This window comes from Clarias gariepinus, chromosome 4 (genome assembly GCF_024256425.1).
Source record: "Clarias gariepinus isolate MV-2021 ecotype Netherlands chromosome 4, CGAR_prim_01v2, whole genome shotgun sequence".
NCBI classification, from domain to species: domain Eukaryota; kingdom Metazoa; phylum Chordata; class Actinopteri; order Siluriformes; family Clariidae; genus Clarias; species Clarias gariepinus.
In genome coordinates this window covers 5528678-5534677 of record NC_071103.1, presented here as the reverse complement: position 1 = coordinate 5534677, position 6000 = coordinate 5528678, and the positions used below count along the sequence as shown (strand labels likewise).

General features: G+C 34.1%; 1 pseudogene; it reads right to left on the bottom strand.

Moving 5' to 3' along the window:
- Positions 1–382: 382 nt before the first annotated feature.
- LOC128520000 (C-C chemokine receptor type 4-like) lies at positions 383–4506 on the bottom strand (annotated as a pseudogene).
- Positions 4507–6000: the final 1494 nt, after the last annotated feature.

The window sequence follows — 6000 nt, the reverse complement described above, 5'->3', positions numbered from 1 at the left end:
AAGCAAAAGATTAATGTGATTTTAAAAAATACTGACGTAATGTAATTTATAAGACTTTTTAAATGGCAGTATTTAAATTCAGTAGATTGTACTTAAAATTGATTCAGTGGTGTCTACAAACATGTGGAAAAATAGTTGGAAATAAAGCATTAAACTTTTGAAGTATGCATAAAGTATGCAAAAAAAAATGTCACCTGACAAAAAGTGATAAAAACTAACAAACATATTACACTTCTTCATCTGCATTTAAAAGTCTTTCTGGTTAACCTATTTTTTAACTGTTGCACGTTTGTCCAGTTTTGACTAAACATTCTTTGTACTTGTCGTTTTATACATTGAGTAAATTTGTCTTGAGGACAAAGAGCTCCTTCTGTCTGAGAGCTCACTGATACTTGTTGGGCCCTGACGAAAGCAAAAAGGAAACCATTCTTTCAGGATCTTCAGGAATAAAAACCTGAATTTTTGCCCCACAAAAGCATAGATTATGGGGTTGAGGCAGCAGTGACTGAATGCTATGGTTTCCACCCACTGCATAGCCATGCTTAGGTCCTTTCCCCACTCACAGCTTTGCATGTAACCCAAGTGATGCAGGAACTTTAGAAAGATGACAATGTTGTAGGGCGTCCAAAAGAGAAAAAAAACAATAACTATGGCCAGGATGAGCTTGACAGGTTTGTGCTTCTTCTGAGATCTCATGGCCATTAAAACAGGGATGATACGTGAGTAGCAGAACACCATCACTGACAGAGGAATGATTAAACCAAGGATGTTTAGCTCAATGTAAGCGAATGACTTCCATTGTGTCCCATATGGATGTCCCACCTGGCAAGTCCATCTATCTGATTCATTCTTCACTTGGGAGAAAATTATGTTTGGTAGAGAGGCTCCCAAGCTAAGTGCCCACATAAACAACATGAGTAGTATGCTAGTTCTGACAGACCACTGCTTAAAAAAGTGGCAGGTATGAACATGGACAGTAATAGCATAACGGTGTATGGTCATAAGGATCATGAAGAAAGTACTTCCATAGAATCCCAGCATGTAGAGTGCTGTCACTGCATGGCACATAAAGCTTCCGAAAGTCCACTCTGAAATGGCAGCATAGTGGGCCCAGAAAGGCAATGAGATAAGGAAGATAAGGTCTGAAAGTGCCAGGTTAAAGAGACAAACATCTGTGAGATTTGATCTGCTTTTGTGGTACTTGACTAGGACACACAGCACCAGGCCATTGCCAATTAATCCCACAATAAAGACGATGCTGTAGAGTGTAGCAAGGAAAACTTGGCTGAATGTCCTTACACTGCTGTTGTCGCAGGGTTGGAATACGGTTATGTTCTCCAAGTTATAATAGTCAGCGAACTCTTCAGCTGTTTAGGAAATAAACATTAGGATTTATTAGTGAATATTGCATTCTCATTAAAGCAGCAAGTCTCCATGCAGTTGTACGTTTTGTTAAATTGTTGATCTCTGTGGTGACAATGGAAAGGAAATAAACACACCTTAGATTAAACAATGATGCAGAATACAAAACACCACTTACTTTTTGTCATGTTGGGATGTATCATAGCCGTGACTTCTAAGTCCAGCAGTTAGTAGTGACTGTGAAAGCAGGCTGTGTTAGCTGCAGCATGACGAGGCTGTTGGTTGAGGTGGGGCTTTACCCTGCTGACAGATCAGTCATGCATTTACAGAATAAAATCCTTTATGAATTAATTTACATTCATTTGCCAGAGACCACAAATAAAAACTACACAATAATTTTTTTATGAAACTAATATGTCTTACATGCATTTAAAAAGTAACCTGTTAATGAAGTTTATTAAATAATAGTTAACTTAAAAATTTTATTGTCATAGTGAACTTTCTGCCTCATAGCACACAGGGTGATTACCTAGACGAGGATAGAATCCCTGTTGAGTCTGATTCCTTTTAAGGACTCATCCCTTTGGTTTTCTCAGGAAGATTTTCATTTACCACTAGACTTTTTCCTTATATTTTTCTAAGTTTTTCCATATTTATTTTAATTCTTTTATGCTGGTTTGTTACACTCACATTGAAAAAGTGTTATACAAATGAACTCAGTAGAGCGTCTAATGCATTATGTGATAAGTTCATTGTTTTTTTTAAGGCAAATAAGAAGTAAAAACACTTCTTATCATGTGGTGTTTAAACAGTGTTTTCAAATGTTAAAACGTTCTAATTAGGTAAGGCCATCAACAGGTTACTAAGAAGGTTAGTATATAAAGAAAAGAAAGCGCAAGACAAGCATTTACTGTTCCTATTGTAAAAAAAAATTTTCATAATCATCTTTTTTTCCCCATCTTTTTTGCTTTCTAAAAGCCAGTTCAGTTAAACTCAACAACAGTTATTATGGAACCATACTTTGTAAAGCTAAGCCTGGGATTCTCCTCCACTTCAGTTAAAACCTATAGACTAAAAAAAAGTGTAAGTATGCTTTTCTTAAAAACACTGTTGATAATACTCTACAGAAATCTCCTTTTGGACATGGTAATTAATACACGTTGTCTTACATTTCAAACACATTTCCATAATAATGTCGCTTTGCGACAACAGCCATTGTTAAAAGCGCTATATAAATAATATATATAACTTTAGTGATGCTGAACAGGTTTTCAGTTGAACTGTCAGTCCTACAAGCTGTTCTTAACTTTTTATGGGTTGTCAAGTCACAGACCCACACGACTTAGCAAAGAAACACATTTCACAAAATTGCAGGCATCAGTGTAAGTAATACTTTATTTATTTTTTATATAAAAGTACATGTTTCATTAGAATGGCATGTGTATTTTCCGCGAATAGAAAACAATCTCCTTTACAAACAAACAGTGACTTTTACTCATTCTGACCATCCTGTTCCAGTGTTCAATTATTCTTTTCTTTTTATGAATTGTTACAATTTTCTGCAAGTAGAAATAGCATTAAATGGAACGCTAGTGCACTAGGTTGTACAATCACATGTTCAACACACCAAATACAGTAATCCTCTTGAGCAAGGGTTAAAGAGGGATTTAGGATTTAGTCTTGTGTTGATGCTTTAATCTAATTATCTTTGTAGTTCACCTTAGACATAAATAAAACAACATTGGATAATTTAACAACAATTTGAAACAACTTATAAGCAATTATTAAGCAGACAAAGTGCTGTTTAAGATGACATTCAATTATAGGATGTGTTTTCTTGCTGACAGTGTAATTAACATTACACTAACTGTAACGTTGTTAGAACACCTATGCCATGGAATGCTTCTTATATTTAGCTTATTAAGTTACGTATAATATATTATAGTAGTATAATCGTATAATAATATTAAGTTCCCAGTGCTGTTATGCTCTATTATCATTATTCATGTAATAGTTCTAAGCAGATTATTCGGTCAGAACAAACTGTTGTATAATATTAGTTAACTTGACTCAGAGTTGACTGCACGAGTTACCACCTGTTCTAAAACTGAAACTTTCGGGTTTAAACCTGCCTCATAAAATAGCTGCTGGATTGGCAGAATTGTGGTATTGACATACTAGTAGGAAATATATACAGTATAGAGAATTTTCTACTGATATGTCAATACCACAATTCTACCAATAGGACATATAATCTTAAAAATGTATATATGATATCAAGAAGACGTGCTGTAAGAAACAAAAAGGACAAATGCTTTTTAATTCCAAAATTGTTTTTTTTTGTACGTTTGTTCAAAATTGTTCTGCAATAAAAAGTAAAACTATCTTGAACCGAGTCAAATTTATCAAGTTATAATTTTTTTATGGTAAAATTATTATTTTTTTACCTATTTCTAGACAAACTTTACTATTTTTTAAGTATACATTTCTTGTTTTACTCACAGACAATTTTGCTAGTTTTAAGCACTTCTTTCTTGAAAAAATAAAATAAAATAAAATAGTCAGAAATATGTATATGTAGACCAGAAATATGCTTTTGCTGTTATATTTGGTTTGTTCTGATTATATACGAAGATATTTTAGATAAATTTGACTACATTTAACATATTTTGACTTGCTAAGATCTAGATCAACACTAAAATCATAGAAACATTTTGGAGATGTTTTGTCAGATGTCTGTTGAAGCTTATTTCTCTTATTGTATTTCGAATCTGCAGTGCCATCTATTGACACAGTCATGGCCAAATTTGTTGGCACCCCTGAAAAGTTTCCAGAAAAGCAAGTATTTTTCACAGAAAAGTATTGCAATAACACATGTTATGCTATACACATGTTTATACTATTAGTGTGTATTTAAACAAAATGAAAAAAGGGAGGTAAAAAAGCTAACTTGACCTAATGTCACACAAAACTCCAAAAATGGGCTGGACAAAATTATTGGCACTTAACTTAATATTTGGTTGCACACTCTTTGGAAAAAATAACTTAAATCAGTCGCTTCCTATAACCATCAGTAAGCTTCTTACACCTCTCACCTGGAAATTTGGACCACTCTCCCTTTGCAAACTGCTCCAGGTCTCTCATATTGGAAGGGCGCCTTTTCCCAACAGGAATTTTAAGATCTCTCCACAGGTGTTTAATGGGATTTAGATCTGGATTTATTGCTGGCCACTTCAGAACTCTCCAGCGCTTTGTTGCCATCCATTTCTGGGTGCTTTTTGAAGTATGTTTGGAGTCATTGTCCTGCTGGAAGACCCAAGATCTCAGACACAAACCCAGCTTTCTGACCCAGGGCCCTACAGTGCGACCCAAAATCCTTTGGTAATCCTCAGATTTCATGATTCCTTTCACACAGTCAAGGCACCCAGTGCCAGAGGCACCAAAACAACCCCAAGACATCTTTGAACCTCCACCATCTTTGATGATGTGCTTTATCAAAAAGCTCTATCTTGGTCTCATCTGTCCACAAGACATTTTCCCAGAAGAATTTTGGTTTACTAAAGTACATTTTGGGAAACTGTAGTCTTACTTTTCATTTCATTTAAATGTCGATGGATAGTTCACGCTGACACTGATGCTCCCTGAGCCTGCAGGACAGCCTGAATTTCTTTGGAACTTGTTTGGGGCTGCTTATCCACCATCCAGACTATTCTACGTTGCAACCTTTCATAAATTTTTTCTTTTCCATCCACACCCAGGGAGATTAGCTACAGTACCATGGGTTGCAAACTTCTTGATAATGTTGCGCACTGTGGACAAAGGCAAATCTAGATCTCTGGAGACAGACTTGTAACCTTGAGATTGTTAATATTTTTTTCACAATTTTGGCTCTCAAGTCCTCACACAGTTTTCTTTGCCTCTTTCTTTTGTCCATGCTTAGTGTGGCACACACAGACACATAACGCAAATGTGCATGCTCTTATTTATCCACAATTTTAAAAGGGTGCCAATAAATTTGTCCAGCCCATTTTTGAAGTTTTGTGTGACATTATGTCAAATTAACCTTTTTCCTCCCTTTTTTGTTTTGTTCCAATACACACAATGGGAATGAACATATGTATAGCAAAACATGTGTTGATGCAATACTTTTCTGTGAGAAATACTTGATATTCTGGAAAGATTTCAGGGGTGCCAACAATTTTGGCCATGATCATAAATAAGCTTTTAAATTAAATTGCTTTTAATTTCTAATCTAAACTGAATCTTGCAGAAGAAAATGAGCAAATCCCTAAAAATGTAATTCTGTGTTAGCCCTAAAATAGTTTCCCAGCTTATATATATATATATATATATATATATATATATATATATATATATATATATATATATATATATATATATATATATATCATGTATATATATATCATGTATAAATAATATTCTCAACTTTATAGTAGTGGGAAAACTACTTTTAGTTATCCATAATATGGAGGTAGCTATGATATTATGGATATATAATCACATAATATATATAACTATCTCCATATTAAGTAAATAAACTTAAAAAAAATAATTGAAGTACTGTACTATACAACCTGATCTACAAACGATTTGTTTATGGATATTTATTAAATGCTA